This window comes from Castor canadensis, chromosome 10 (genome assembly GCF_047511655.1).
Source record: "Castor canadensis chromosome 10, mCasCan1.hap1v2, whole genome shotgun sequence".
Taxonomy (NCBI): Eukaryota; Metazoa; Chordata; class Mammalia; order Rodentia; family Castoridae; genus Castor; species Castor canadensis.
This window is the reverse complement of record NC_133395.1, coordinates 48176851-48194489: the sequence shown is the minus strand read 5'-3', so window position 1 is coordinate 48194489 and position 17639 is coordinate 48176851. Positions and strand designations below refer to the sequence as shown.

Here is a 17639-nt window from a genome sequence, read left to right as displayed (position 1 = left end):
GAACTCTTATTTTTTTCTCTAAAAAAATTGCTTTTCTCCAGTGCCTGCTCTACACTGTTCATGGAGTTTCCCGGTAAATAGTAATTTAAAGATGCCCCTTCCCTGCTTAAAGCATGCAGTAGTTTGGTCATATAACATATGAGTTCTGGAACAAGGCCCCACCCTCAACAAGGTAAGCTCTATGTCATGTTCTCTTGCAAGCTACTCTCAAAACAACTTAGCACAGTTCTCCTGCTAGTATCTCTCTTCCTCCATCTTGTACCTGATCCTGGCTAGAACATGCCTTGCCTATTCCACTCCTGCTTCACTTCTATTTATGCTTTATAACAAGTAACCGGGTAAGGTGCCCTTTCTACCAATCCTAACCAGCAATTATCTCTACTGTTGCGATTATTTTACTCTATCAAAGTTATTTTTTATATGTCTTCTGTTCCCAACTGTTTGGGAATTCTATAAGGGAAGATACCATATTTTATTCATTTTTGTATCTTCAGTTATATAACACACTACAGACATTTGAATGCTTGTTGAAGGAATGGATTTTGGATCTTTAAGCTCTCATGATAAAAGAATTAAGAATAAAATGGGAAGACACAACAGATTAAAGATCTAGGACATCAGAAACTAAGACACAGACTTTTCAAGGGTTTTATGATAATTACACAACAGAGGTGCTAAAGAATCTTTAGAAGTTGAAATCACAACTATAAACAAATTTAAAACAATCCTGAGTGCAGGTTTTCTATAATACCATGGCCTCTAAGATTTACTATGTGAAGATTACAAATGAAAGAGTAGAAATTACAACATTTAAGTAATCTTTGTAATTAAAAAATAATCCTCTATGAATATCTGCTGAAGGTGTTGCTCAGTATTTCATAATAACCTTACTAAGAAATGCCACATTCATTCTTACATGTCACGATATAGTACAGAGAAATTGATTTCTTTAAAGAAAGCTTAAACAACTTATTTCCACTAGACAACTTAAACATTCAGACTAAATGAACCTTCCTACACTAAAAGAAACATTGTTTTATTTGGGAAACTGTTGAGTTTTACACTCCCAACAATATAAATTTTCCTAGACAACTGCAATGTAATAAATAAATAAAAAAGTATAATATTTTATAAAAGCAAGTTAAAATGATAAAATCAGATAGACAAGATGAACAAAAACAAACCTCAGCAATATTTTTGAAAATCCTGAACACCAAGGTTTAAAGCCAAACCTAAATTCTAGAATATCATTATTAAAACCTTATGGTGAAAATATACAAAACTGAAATAAGATTGAAAATAAAAATTTATAAATTGAAAATAAATTGCAGCTTGGTTCATAACTGGCAGGAGTGAAGTGAAAGAAGCAATGCTAAGTGAATGCAGTCATCTTCACCAAATAGCTAGTTGTGCCTTCCTCTACTCCGATTTCTTCTTTCCGTTGTTCTTGTAGTTGATGGGACCTCACACCACTATTTGTAGTTCTTAATTAATATGGTATACTATATGCAATGAGGGGAGTATTAATGTCGTTTTTACATCACACTGGAAAAGAAATATCTGATTTGCTATGGGACCTGGCAAGAGGAAAGGTCAAAAGCAGGTGGCGGAAACAAGGAATTCAGCAACTAAAGGACTCAATGAATTCCTTTCTTTGTGGAGAAGGAAGCACCCTTGTTCCCTACAGCTATGAAGTATTAAAGGGAAGACAGGAAACTGTGTTAGTGGGATGAACCTATGTAAAAGAAAATGTTTACTTTTAAAAATTTGAGAATTACTTTAGATATACAAGATACACAAGAACACGGTAAATATTAAATGAAAAGAGGTTCATAGACGACATGTTTATAACACTAATCAAAATGGTCCCTTAAAAACTGTATAACAGTTTTGCCTGCATATATGGAGAGAGAGAGTGAGAGAGAGAAAGAGAGAGAGAGAGAGAGAGAGAGAGACAGAGAGAAAGTTACTGCTTTTTAATGCATCCCAGGGTAAATAATAAGTATAAACAGACTGACTTTCAAATGAGACAAGTTCTCATGTGTGACTATTAGGTACCATATTAGCCTTACAAATTCTGGACCACTTATCTCTGGACTTCAATATTTCCAAATTTGCTGTTGCCTAGACCTTCCGTTGATATTTAATTTGGATCATAAATTCACATTTTCATATTAGAACTTTTCTTTCTTCTTGAATTTATTTCTATGTATCAACAAATTATTGATAATTATGACCCTTCAATTTCTCCTACTCCACACATTTGAAAATACAGCAAAGTTGTTTGTTCTAACCTCCAAATATATTCATTTTCTAAGTACTTTTTATCAACCCTAGTTGCCTCCACCTGGTCCAACTCAACATTATAGTACTCTTCTTGGTCAATGAGCATTTTCATCAATTCTGTGACTGCTCCTCTACATTTTTTTTTCTTAACACAGAAGACAAAGTAAACCTCTGAAAATTCGAATTAGATGTCACTCATTTGATCAAAACTTTCCAATGGCTCCTCATCTCAGAGTAAAGTCAAAATCCTTATGATGGACAATGATGTCCTGTAGAATCTATTACCTTTCTGTCCTTAGCTCCTGTTAAGCTCCTTCTCTTCTCTACTGTAGTCTCACTTCCATATTTTGAGGCCTCTACCATGCTCTTCCCTCTGCCTAGAATGTGCTTCTTTCAAAAACAAAAATGCCTTATCTTGGCACATCTCCTCTAAACTTTTCCTCAAAGGTCACATGCTCTAACCACTCAATTTAAAACTGCAAAACAATACAAAAAAACAAAAAAAACCCTGCTCTGCCATTCCAGAGGTAGCCATCTGACATAACATTCACTGACTTCAACCTGTGGTTTATGTTCTGTACCTACTAGCTAAATTGTAAAGTTCAAGACAGCAGAGACTTTTTGTGTGCAAGGTTCTTTCTATCCTGTACCCAAAATGGCACCTGGGATAAAGAGTCAGTAAATGACCAGGAAACAACAAATGGATGCCTCATATTTAAGTTTGACTTTTTAAAGTCACTCCCATTCAAGCCTAATCCTTTTTTATACAAGGGCCTAGTACAGAGCCTACCAAGCAGTGGAAGTTCAATAAACTTTTTTGAAAAAGTCCATTCCTAAAAGGGTCAAAACATATCAAAAATGATTAGTGAGGACTAATTCTTTTTTTTCCCATAAAATAAGTAGTTTGAAGACATTTGCCAAGAAACTGCCATTATATTGATAGGATTTGTATAAGACAAAGGGTCTTACTGCTGATTTTTGTCTTTGGGGGCAGCCCTGGGGTCTGAACTCAGATCCTTATGGTTCCTAAGGAGGTGCTCTACTACTTGAGCCATGCTTCCAGACCTTGGTTTTAAATATGTTCTAAAGATTCCCTCATCATTAGAGAGAGGGGAATTAGTAAAGATATTTCCTTTATGTTTACCTATAAGTGTGAATAATCATCATCTTCGATGTTTCTACCACAAATTATTTATCATGAATTAATTCAGATTTACAGCATTTCTTAATAAATCCAGACTGAGAAATCTGTTTTTTTTTTTCAAGTAATATGACAACATCTCTAAAAAATAAACCCAGAGTGGTTGAAGAGTTATTGGAGCCCACTGGTTTTTAAAAGTAGTTTAGCAGTGGAACTAATTTTCCAAAAGAAATCTTATGTAAAGTTCAAAATATGAAATAAAAACAGAAAGTTTCAGGATGAAGAAGAGGAGAAAAACAGAAGCCACTATCCATATTCCCTTTACTATGCCAGTCTGACCAACTGGTAAAAAAAAAAAAAATGCACTAAGCTGTACATTTACGATCTGTGTGATTTTCTGTACGTATACTACACTCAATTTTTGAAAAGTACAAACATTTCATTTCATAAATCTACAAAATTCTTGGTTATACAGTTAAAGCTTACATAAGTTTTAGGCAACACACAGTGGGAATCTGTTCAAATAACCTTTGACAATACACATTAACATTCCATAATGATATATAATTCACATAGACTCATGTTTACCTGCACCACTAATGACAGCATAGGCAGATATGTGTCAACAAGAAACAACCACTGAAAAATAGCAGCAACTGCCATAAATGGATATGACATATGAAGTTTACTGGCTGCAGTTTAAGCATTATTATTATTATTTATATATATTACCCTATTTAATTCTCATAACAAACCTCTAAGTACTGCTATAGTCAGCATAACACAGGAAAGCAAACAGGCCCAGAGGAGAAAAGTAACTTGGCAAAGGTTGGTTATGGTCTTTAAAATCTTTTTAAAACATATAGAGAACAGCGTTTATCTTAAAGGGCAGAATGTCTGCTGATTTTGGCTTGGTCAAGTTTTCCCTAGATGGAGAGAATTTCATTGTCCCTGAGCAGGAGTGGAATTCATACAACTAGCTGACATGTGGTATCTTCCTTTTCAAATGACTTCTGTAGTCACCTGCTTTAAGCTCTTTTCAGTATTAGAAAAATGCTGAAGACCTGAGTCTGGTTCTTAATGAAATGATTCCATTTTATACCTGAGACAGGGAACTCAGATGAGGGTGTTGGTAATAGACTTTAAAGAACAGTTAAAGGCAGGTGCTAAAATTTCTCCCATGTCAAAACTAGAATCAGAAATGAATTGGAATTGAGCATCCAACCATCAACTGATTAATTAGAATGTCCAATTTATGACCTCCATGTGCTCCAGGACTCAACAAGGGACCACACACTCTTACTGGCTGTTAACGCAGAGCCTTTTGTGCTGTCTCTGACAGACTTGCAACCTTCCACAATTCTGTTGTCACAAGTTCTGCTGGACCAGGAGAAATATATGAATGTAGGCTAGGAAAGTATTCTCACATGTGTTCAGGGTTATGTGGTAAGGCTTAGCTTAAGACTGGGAAAATGCTGACGGATGGGGAGAAAGTCAGAGAAAGGCATGGCATGTGCTTAAGAGGCCAGAGGCACTGGCTTGGGAGGAGAGCTGAAAATGCTGACAGTAACCTGCTCTGCTCTGCCAATACCCAGACATGTGCTCTGATAAAAGTTAGCCCATGGCAGGGTATGGATTTGGGAGAAGTAGCGGGGTGAGTAGATTGTTGTTGTGACTCACAGAGCTAGGTCTAAGAGGAGCCAAGGAAAACATAAGCTGGAAGGAAACTGCCTGATGGATAAAACAGTCAGGAGACAGAAGTGTCCACTAAGGGATGGGTGGAGGCAGGGAGGTGTTGGAACTAAACTCAGATGAAGTCTCAGCTCTAAAAAGTATCTTGCAAAGGGGAAAGAACACTGATGTGAGGGCAAGTGTTGATAAGGGTGCTTGTACCTCACATGAAGAGTCTGTCAAACTCAATCTATCCATTGTTTTTCCTGTAGGTAAGGGCTGCACCAAACCCACACAGATATTGTTGGGATATAGTTAAAAATATGAAACTATCCCCCCAATTGCTGTCTTCCAGAATACAACACTTTATTCCAACTGGACTACTTTCCCTGTTCCAACTTCATTGCTTAAACACATTTTTCAAGGCCCAGGTAACAATCACCTTGGTCAGCAGAACTTTTGCTAGTTGTTCAGGTCAATCTCTTCTCTCTCTACTGGAATCTTTTCTGGTCCAACTTTTACTTGACCTTGAATTTAATTCATTTGGTATTTATTTTGTTGTCTAGTAAATATTCTGAATGTATGTGACTGAATAAATGCCTCCTATCTATGCCAACTAGTAAAGCATTTAGTTGCTATTCTGATTATTATTGTTGTTAGCATTTATTAAGGGAACTACTTGCTCAGTACCAGTGTTCCACTAATAATTCACAAATAATTAATAGTTTCTATTGTTTTCCAACTTTTTAGATAATATGCATATTTATTATTATTTTTTTGGTTGCTAGTCAAAGGAAAACAAATTTATTCACCTTTCTCTTGAAGCGAGGCCATCAATAGAAAACATACATTCTTTCCTGCTCTTGGAGGTCCTGAGTTTCTCAGAGATAGAAACTGCCCTTCAGAAGAGCCTGCTCTATTACATCAGGGCAACAGCTGGGTGAGTAATTCTACACATTTCTAGAACAATGAATAAACCCTACATGCCCCATAAAAATGAAGCCACATTCAAGTTGGTTATGGTCTTAACACAAAATGTCCCCAAAAGCCCATGGGTTGAAGGTTTATTCCTAGATGGGAGTGATGTTGAGAGGTTATTTGACCATGAGGGTGCTAACTTGTCAATGGATTAATCCATTAGCTGAATGGGCTATTTGCTGAAGGAAGTAAGCCACTGGGGTGTGTCTCTGAAGTATATACTTCATCTCGGGTCCTTTTGGTCTCTCTGCTTGCTTAGCTATGCAGTAAGCCGTCTCCATGGCCATGGTATCCTGTCTCACTTTAAGCTCAGAGCAAAAGGAGCCAGCCAACCTTGAACTACAATCTCTGAAACTGTGATTTCAAAATAAGCCTTTTTCCCTTCAGTTTTTTTAATCTCAGGTATTTTGTCACAGTAACAAAAAGCTGATAAACAGAGGTTAGAAAAAGCTGATATTTGCATCCCAGTTGACTAGCTTTGGTATTGACAGTAAAAATAACTTCTCCCATATTATTATGTTTCTATAATCTAAAATGATGATAATTTTGTTTTGTCAACTAGAATTATTTGGTAGGGTTATTGTAGTTATCATCCCTCAAATTGAGAGGCAAATTTGAATTTCAGCTTTTACTAATTTACTATTTTCACATGAGGACAAACGGGTATTCTACAAGCTTATGAACCATAACCCTTAAAACCCAAACCATTTCACAATTTAATAAGGAATGCTTTCCAGATACACCCCATATTGTAATTTCCCTTTTAATGTTTCAGAATGCTTAAAGATAATGGTGCTATCCCCATGATACTATGGAAGTGACAAAGACAACTGTAGTGAGTTGAACAGTATCATCCTAAAATGCATGTCTCCCAAGAACCTGAGGATGTGACTGATTTGGAAATAGGGTCTTTACATCTTGAGATGAAATCATACCATGACAAGTTATCCAATAACTGATGTTCATAAACAGAGAGACATGGAGGCACAAGACAGGATAAAATCAGAATCTAAAAGCCAAGGAAAGTCAGGCCTGGCAGCCACTAGAAGGTAGGAGGGAAGCATGAGATAGATGGTTTCTCCCTCAGACACTTCCAAAGCATCCACTACACCAACTACCTTGAGTTCAAAATTTTCATTTCATGAGCTTGAGAGAATGGACTTGCTATTTTCAGGCAGTCCACCTGTAGTAATTGATAATGGAAGCCCTAGGAAATGCGTAAAAGTACTAATTAAAGATTTGCAAACTGCCTACATACAGACTGGTTTCTGGGAAACAAGTGGTAATTCTGCCCACAGCAACCGATCAACTCCATACCTCTTCCTGTAGAGGTTACACAAAGATCTTGACACCAAAGAGATTCAGGAGACTGCTATAAATATGTTTGCTCTCACACTGCTCAGGTTTCTTTGTAAAAACATATTTGCTATGTTAAGCCATCCTTTGGAGCGCACTACTCTAAAATCTTTCGTCTTCCTTGTTTGTAGTTTCCCACTACATGTTGCAAATTGAGGTGCAATAAATATTACTTCATAGCCAGCAGCTTGAAGAGAGCTCCAAGACCTCAGTAGTCTCTGGTGATATTGTCCTGTTACTTGATGTTAGCTATGGCTCATAGGTGACACTGACAGCACTGCTTGACTAGCTACTTCCAGTCTGTAGCTGGGCAAAAATCTGCAAACACTGTAAACTGTTAGTTCTTTGAGAAGATTGATGCTGTATTGATGCCACTTTCAGTCTGTTAACCTCCAAAAAGATACAGAGGTCTTCCTGAGGTAGTTTTTTTCTTCATCATCATCTATCAGCCAAAACAGCAGCAGATTCAGGAAATGTTCTAAGCTCAGTATCTCAAAAAGCAATCTTCAGCTGCAAGTAGTTCCCCAGTGCTCAGTGTTCTTCAATGTCATTCTACAGAATCTTTAATCCTTCCAGTGATCCTGGCCATGCTCTTTCTATTACACTCAGCTGCTTACGAAAATAGTTTATATTTGCACTGTAAAATGACTACCTTCACAATCTCATATCCAAGTCTCCAATTTAAACATTAATGCCTACTCTATATAGATAATCCTCAAGAAAAGAAACAAGAGGATTTATGCATGTGGTACCTTACCAGTACACCATGCTTGCAGTCACTATAAATATTAATCATGAATCCAGTGATTACCTTGGGAATAGCACCGTTTATGTTTTGTACTAAAAGTATTAATTTGCTGAATGTAATATGCTACTATTTTGGCATATGTACAGAAACTTAACTGTAAAATAGATTTTTAAAATAAATTTACCCTTTATCTTATTTGCTTGTATTAATATTAAAATTAAAATTATTTTATAATTCCTATGTATACTCTTTACATGACTACAGATAGCCAAATTAGAGCACTAGAGCGATAGGTTAGCCTTCAGGACTAACCTATGTCTGTAGAACCAGTGCTGCACAGCTCAGAGACATCAAATGCTTTCACTGAAAAAAAGTAAACAATCTATCCATGTCTCCCTATAGAAAGTGTCAAGAGATAATTCAGTACTGCTACCCTTTATCAATTACTTGCTTATATTCAAATTATACCTACTATACTAGCAAAACATGGAACAGTAGAAAAGAAATATACATACAGATAGTGAACAAAAGAAAAAGAAAACAAAACTTTGTATACTCCACTGTAAGTACACTTTAAACTGAAATCTAGCTTTGAAATTAAATGTGAATGTTCATGGGTATATTTATTTAGGATGTCTTTTTTTTTATTTCCTTTATTCGTATGTCCATACAATGATTGGATCATTACTGCCTCCTTTCCCCCACCCCTTAGGATGTCTTAATACTTCTTTATGTATGCACTTACTTATGTACCATGTCTAGTCCAAAAAAATAATTGGGGCAGGCATGTAATTATTTAAAATTGTGTGATAACTGATAGTTTGAAGAACCTTTGATATTCCTGAACTGATTACTAGTAAGCATTGAACACTGAGTAATACATGCTTCTGCAACTCATCTGATAAAATGGTTTCATTTTGACCAATGAGGAACTATCTCTAAATAGTAAAATAGTTTCACCATTGAACTTGAAGATGAAATGGCAATTAAAGGAAAAACTGAAAAACTATTAGTAAAACAACTCAAGACCTGTGAAAAGAAAATGCAAGAACTCACTGACTCCATCAAAAGACCAAACCTGAGAATCATGGGCATTGAAGAAGGAAAAGAGGTGCAAGCAAGAGGAATGTGTAATATATTCAACAAAATAATAATAGAAAACTTCCCAAATCTAGAGAAAACTATGCCCATTCAGTACAGGAAGCCTCCAGGACACCAAACAGACTGCACCAAAATAGAACTACACCACGACATATTATCATTAAAACAAGTACAGCGACTAGAGAAAGAATACTGAAGGCTGTAAGAGAGAAAAAACAAATAATATACAAAGGTAAACCCATCAAAATCACAGCAGACTTCTCAACAGAAACATTAAAAGCAAGAAGAGCATGGAGGGAGGTCTTCCAAGCACTGAATGAAAATAACTTCAACCCTAGGATACTCTATCCAGCAAAACTATCACTCAAAATAGATGGAATAATAAAAGTCTTTCATGATAAGCAGAAACTAAAACAATATATGACCACCAAGCCACCACTACAAAAGATTCTCCAAGGAATTCTACACACAGAAAATGAAAGGAAACAAAACAATGAAAGGTCAGGCAATACCAAACCACAGGAGAAGAAAAGACAAGAAAGCAAAGAGTAACACTGATTCAGCTGCACACAATCAAACCCTTAATCAAGAAAGACAGCTACATAACAGGGATCACCATGCACTTATCAACATTAACACTGAATGTTAATGGACTAAATTGCCCCATCAAAAGACACCGATTGGCAAACTGGATTAAAAAGGAAGATCCAACAATCTGCTGCCTACAGGAGACCCACCTCATTGACAGAAATAAGCTCTGGCTGAGAGTGAAAGGCTGGAAGAAGATGTACCAAGCCAATGGTCCCCGAAAACAGGCAAGGGTAGCAATAATTATCTCGGACAACATAGACTTCAAACCTACTTTGATCAAATGAGATAAAGAAGGACACTCCATACTAATAAAAGGGAAATAAAGCAAAAGGAAATAACATTATCAACCTATATGCACCCAACGTCAATGTACCCAGTTTCATCAAACATACTCTGAAGGACCTAAAAGCATATATAAACTCCAACACAGTGGTAGTGGGAGAATTTAATACCCCCTCATCAGCAATAGATAGGTCATCCAAACAAAAATCAATAAAGAAATCCTAGAACTAAATCACACCATAGATCAAATGGACCTAGCTGATGTCTACAGAATATTTTATCCAACTTCTGCACAATATACATTCTTCTCAGCAGCCCATGGAACCTTTTCCAAAATTGATCATATCTTAGGGCACAAAGCAAGTCTCAGTAAATATCAGAAAATAGAAATAATCCCATGCATTCTGTCTGACCACAACGCATTAAAACTAGAAATCAACAACAAAAACATAAGTAAAAAACAGGCAAATAATTGGAAGCTGAACAACACATTATTCAACAACAAAGGGGTCATGGATGAAATAAAAGAGGAAATTAAAAGGTTCCTGGAAATTAATGAAAATGAAAACACGACCTACCGGAACCTATGGGACACAGCAAAGGCAGTCCTAACAGGAAAGTTTATAGCCATGAGTGCATATATCAAAAGCACAGAAAGATCTCAAATCAATGGCCTAACACTACAGCTCAAACTCCTAGAAAAACAAGAATAAGTAAATCCCAAAACAAGCAGAAGGAAAGAATAATTAAGATAAGGGCTAAAATCAATGAAATAGAAACAACAACAACAACAAAATCCATACAAAGAATCAGTGAAATAAAAAGCTGGTGCTTTGAAAAAATAAGTAAGATTGACAGACACCTGGCAAACCTGACTAAAATGAGGAGAGAAAAAAACCCAAATCAGTAAAATGAGAAATTCAAAATGAGAGATAACAACAAACACCACAGAAATCCAGGAAATCATCAGAGACTACTTTGAGAGCCTATACTCTAAAACCTCGAAGAAATGGACAGACTTCTAGAAACTTACAACCACCCAAAACTGAACCAAGAGGATATAATCACCTGAATAGATCTATAACACAAAAAGAAAATGAAGCTGCCATCAAGAGCCTCCCCAAAATGAAAAGTCCAGGACCCGATGGATTCACTGCTGAATTCTATCAGACATTTAAAGAAGAACAAATACCTACTCTCCCTAAACTGTTCCATGAAATAGAAAGGGAAGGAACACTGCCTAACTCATTTTATGAAGCCAATATTACTCTCATCCCAAAACCAAACAAAGACACCTCCAAAAAGGAGAACTACAGACCAATTTCCTTAATGAGTATCAATGCAAAAATCCTCAATAAAATAATGACAAGCCGAATCTAACAACATATCAGAAAGATCATTCACCACAACCAAGTTGGCTTCATCCCAGGGATGCAGGGGTGGTTCAACATATGCAAATCTGGTTCAATCATACAGCACATCAATAGAAGCAAAGACAAAAAAAAAACACTTGATAATCTCAATAGATGCAGAAAAAGCCTTTGACAAGATCCAACATCACTTCATGATAAAAGCTCTAAGAAAACTAGGAATAGAAGGAATGTGCCTCAACATTGTAAAGACTACATATGACAAACCTACAGCCAACATCATACTTCACAGTGAAAAACTTAAGCCATTCCCCCTAAAATCAGGAACGAGACAAGGGTGCCCAGTATCCCCACTCCTATTCAACATAGTACTAGAATTTCTAGCCACAGCAATTAGGCAAGAAGAAGAAATAAAAGGAATACAAATAGGTAAAGAAACTGTCAAAATATCCTTATTTGCAGATGATATGATCGTATAACTTAAAGACCCAAAAACTCTACCCAAAAACTCTTAGACACCATACAACTACAGTAAGGTGGCAGGATACAAAATCAACTTACAAAAGTCATTAGCTTTTCTATACACCAACAATGAACAAACTGAGAAGGAATATATGGAAACAATTCTATTCACAATAGCATTAAAAAAAAACCAAATACCTAGGAGTAAATTTAACAAAGTATGTGAATGACCTCTACAAGGAGAATTACAAACTCCTGAAGAAAGAGATTGAGGAAGACTACAGAAGATGGAAAGATCTCCTGTGCTCATGGATTGGTAGAATCAACATAGTAAAAATGGCTACACTACTGAAAGCAATCTACATGTTTAATGCAATTCCCATCAAAATCCCAATGACTTTCATCATAGAGATTGAAAAATCTACCCTAAAGTTCATTTAGAAATATAAGAGACCAAGAATAGCCAAGGCAATACTCAGCAAAAAGAGCAATGCTGGAGGTATCACAATACCTGACTTCAAACTATATTACAAAAAATAGCAATAAAAACAGCATGGTACCACCACAAAAACAGACAAGAAGACCCAGATATGAACCCACACAACTATACCCACCTCATTTTTGACAAAGGTGCCAAAAATATGCGATGGAGAAAAGACAGCTTCTTCAACAGATGTTGCTGGGAAAAGTGGGTACCCATCTGCAAGAAACTGAAACTAGATCCATGTCTATCACCCTGTATTAGTACCAACTCAAAATGGATCACAGACCTAAATATCAGACCTGAAACTCTGAAGCTACTACAGGAAGGAGCAGGAAACACTCTGGAACTAATAGGTATAGGCAAAGACTTCCTCAATAGAATCCCAGCATCCCAGCAACTAAGAGAAAGGATGAATAAATGGGATTTCATAAAATTAAAAAGCTTCTGCACAACGAAAGAAATGATCTCTGAACTGAAAAGACAACCCACAGAGTGGGAGAAAATATTTGCCAGTTATATATCATACAAGGGACTGATAACCAGAATATACAGGGAACTTAAGAACCTAAACTCTATTAAAATCAATGAACCAATTAAGAAATGGGAAACTGAACTAACAGAACTTTTTCAAAAGAAGAAATTCAAATGGCCAAAAAACACATGAAAAAATGCTCACCATCTCTGGCCATAAAGGAAATGCAAATCAAAACCACACTAAGATTCCACCTCACCCCTGTTGGAATAGCCATCATCCAAAACACCACCACCAACATATGTTGGCAAGGATGTGGGGAAAAAGGAACCCTAATCCACTGCTGGTGGGAATGCAAGCTGGTGCAACCACTCTGGAAAAAAATTTGGAGACTTCTTAAGAATTTAAACATAGATCTGCCATATGATCCAGCAATCCCACTCCTGGGGATATACTCAGAGGAATGCAACACAGTTTACTCCAGAGGCACCTGCACACGCATGTTTATTGCAGCGCTATTCACAATAGCCAAGTTATGGAAACAGCCAAGATGCCCCACTACTGACGAATGGATCAAGATTTGTGGTACTTATACGCAATGGAATTTACTCAGCTATGAAGAAGAATGAAATCTTATCATTTGCAGGTAAATGGATGGAACTGGAGAACATCATTCTGAGCAAGGTCAGCCAGGCTCAGAAGAACAAAAATCGTATATTCTCCCTCATATGTAGATTTTAGATCTAGGGTAAATACAGCAATGCTGTTGGACTTGGATTTCAAGAAAAGGTGAGAGCACATACGGGAGAATAGGAATAGGTAGAAAACCCAAAACATGAAAGCATTTGATGTCCCCACTCCAGAGGAACTAATACAGAAACCTTCAAATGACAGGTTATCATGAGCAGGGGATCAGGAACCAATGTAAAAATCATTGAGTTAGAGTAGAATCAACATGGGTCGTAACACATGGGTACATGAAAGCAATAGTAGGGAATCTCTCTGTATCGCTATCCTTAACTCAACTAGCAAAAACGCTTTGTTTTCCTTATTATACTTATGTCTTTTCTTCAACAAAATCAGTGATAAGGGCAGAACGGGACCTGCCTAGAACTGAGGGGGGATAGAAGGGGGAAGGGAAGCAGGGTGTAGAAATGACCCAAACAATGTATGCACATGTGAATAAATGAACAACAACAACAAAAAAAAATTAAAAAATTAGTGTTGTGTGGGTTATGATGAAAAAAAAATCCTTCGCAAAAAAAAAAAAACCCTCTAATATCCTATAATTAATTTGAAACACCAACTGAATTATGTGTCTTGCACAAACTATGAGGCCACAACCTAAAACCTCCATGGCATAGTGGTTCCAACTAAAACAATGTTAGCCATGTTGTTCACTCTTGCAGGGGATAGGAAATGAAATTGAATTAATAACTCACACCAAATATTCAAAATATATTTCAAACTTGCTAATAAATTTTAATTGGCATTTTTGGGAAGCTATAGCAAAAGGTTAATGGAAGCCTTTGAAAACACTGTCTGCTGGTTATAGCAGATGAATTAGAAATTTTCAAACACTATGCAGGTTCCAGGTGGCAGCCACCTGGAAATTAAGCATTCTAAGAGCTCGCAGTAGGTGAATAAAAGATAAACATTTGGTATTTAGTAAGGCATTTATCATAAAACATTGGAAACACATGAAGAACTGGAAACCAGGAGATATGTTTCAGGAGACACATATTTGGGTCAGACGAAGGAACTGCTAGCTAAGAGCATACAAACAGAGGCTTAGAAGAAGCAGAAAGAGGTATAAAGATGGTAAAATATCAAATATAAGATACTGAAGAATTTTCCTGAAAGCTAAATATATGGAAATACAAAAAATAGAAATGGGCAATAAGTGAGTTCATTCTGATAATATACTGAATCCTTTTTTTTTTTTTGTTTCCTAGAATAGAAGTGTAGAAGTTAATTTCATTCTCAGTAATTTAGGAGAAAGCTGTCCTTGGTCTAGAGCAGTTCTTAAATAGTGTATAGGGATTGCTGGGAAATCTACAAATTTATTCTTAAGGAAAGAATACAGAAATTCAGGTGAGGCTTCCAAGAAGTACCAGGAAAAGGCATCAAAGGAAACATGACATTTACTTTAAGGTCCTGGATGAAAGGACAAAAATGACATCATTGTAAGCCGTAAGTGCCACTTCTCATAGACTTACATGGCAGAATCTACCAGGCTGCTCTGAGTTGAGGTGCTGAAGGGTATAAAGAGACATGACAAATGCAATCAGAAGAAAGGGGAAATCTGGGAGATGCTACAAATGTAGGGATCAGAGTCCATTTCCCCAATATTTGTGGCATACATACTGATTGGAGATATAGATGGGAATGCTATGAATACACAAATGTGAATCACAGAAGGAAAGTCTGGAATAGAAGTTTGTCTTTATAAAGTCCTTGGGAATGGAAAAGATCACCTCAGGAGAAATTTTAGGGGAAAAAATGGAGAAGGGCTCAGTATTTGGCTAAAAGAAGCAGTAAAACATAGTTGGTACAAGGAAGAAGAAGTATATTGAGAGTGGAGAGAGAAGACAGTTGAGACAGATGCCAGATGTGAGTTAGGAGGCTGGATTGTACCAAGACACAGAAATTATATGCTGAACCAACAATAAGACCACAGAACAATTTCTGAAAGTAATTACTAAGCCCATGGATAGTAAATGAATGACTGAATAAATGAATTACACAGCATGACATTTCTAGAATTCAGAGTTGAATTCCCTAGTCAGGAAGAACAGAACTATATAGAATGGCCATGATATCCATGAAAAAGGTTTAGCAGAGGTGAAGCTATAAGTTTTCTTTACTTTTATTTTAATATGCCTCCCCCCAAAAAAACCCAAAGAGCGTTAGCTTTGTCATTTTCTACTTATTAGTAATGTATCATTCCAATTTAATAATGGAAAAGATTATTGGGAGGAAATCAAGAAAACCTTCATAGATTAGAGTTAATTAATTTTAACTAGTTAGACAAGGAAAAATGTATTCAGCTCCTAGCAGTCTGTGAAAGAAATATTACAATGGTATACAGAAATACAATAATGAGCCAAAATATTTTCACTGAAACACAACAGAAGAGCTGTAAGCCATTATTTCTTAGCAAAAGAAGCAGTCCTAATGAAGTAGATTTTTGAAAATTGTCATATGGCTGAGCTCATTAGTTGCAATGAAAGTTCCCCCCACTGGTATAGGAGTACCTAATGACCAGGATTTGTTATGTCTCAAAAACAAAGGTACTTTTTAATTCATGTGATAGCTCACTGAGGAGAATTCAAATCTAGAAGCTCTTAAATTATGATATATAAGAGCACTGAAATTCTCCAACTTAGACTTATTTCATCTAAAACAGTGTATTTACTCCTCTAAAATCTCGTTCATTAGTTGGGTCATATAATCATAGAAGGAAATTATGCTTAACAATAACCTAAACTATAAAAAACACAGTGATGGCTCTACTATTTCAAATATGAAAACGAATGTTCCCTGTGAAACATATTAGTAGTGTATGCTGACACACACATGCCTCTGCTCTAACAGATGGAAACCAAAAACCCACTAGGCCCCAGAATGGAAACAGAAGAATCAAATTAAGTTACAAGTCTGTAAGTCCTTAGGAAAGTTAAATATTTTTTACAAAGAAAAATGTCAGAATGCTTACACAAAACATTAAATATAATCAAATGAGTCAAGATAAATATTTCAAAAACATTATTTACAACAAAAATTCCTAGAAAATAAATTCTATAATTTAAAAAGAAACATCTAAAAAGAATTATGAAGCAAGGAGGACTGGCACATGACTATAATACCAGTACTGGGAGACAGAAGGAGGAGAATCGAGAGCCCAAAGCCAGCCTGGCCTAGAAAACAAGACTCTGCCTCAAAAATAAAAAAACAAAAATTAAAAAAAATAAAGTATGTTCCAGTTTACTGTTCAATTCTAGAACTACATGAAACACATAAATTGGTGAGAAATGCAAACTGTTATGATCCAAAAATATTTCCACTGAATTCTTGGTGAAGTATGAATGTTGACATAAGCTATTAACTCCTCGGCCATCATTTTCCGAGAACCAAGAACTCTCTGTGTATTTCAAGGAACTATGTGCCACTCCCTGCATCCAACATTCAGTTACCTATCAAGTAATGCTTACCAAGAGTACTCACTTTCATTTCTTTTTTCATTCCATTTCCTCAAAAATTTCTAAATTTCAGGAATCAAACTTTAGAAAAGTTAATTTCCCCAACTTAATGAACCAATCAGTTGAAATCTATTTTTACTAGAGCCAAATTATTTTTCAGTGTTTTCTGAATTCAGTCCTATGCCCTTTTGTCTTATTATGCATTGTTTAATAGAAGACAATTTGGATTATCATTTCTTCTTAAATTTCATTAAAACATATATACATTTTACTTATACTAAAGTAAAGGGAGAAAGTAAATAATTTACTGTCATGAAAACATTAGAATTGAGTAGCAAAAAATAAATGGCTTATTATTGCTCTCAGAAATGTAGACTATTTCCAACTGGTTGTATGACACATATAATTCAAAGAGACTTACAACTTCAGGACAAACTTACAAAGAACATCTCATTGTATCACTCTGCAAATCCAAACTTTGCACATCCAACTCTC

At 35.9% G+C, this 17639-nt stretch overlaps 1 protein-coding gene across 5 annotated transcripts in view; it reads right to left on the bottom strand.

Moving 5' to 3' along the window:
* Diaph3 (diaphanous related formin 3) overlaps positions 1–17639 on the bottom strand; it is a 492745-nt gene that overhangs the window by 178128 nt on the left and 296978 nt on the right. The gene's annotated exons all lie outside the window — the stretch shown is intronic.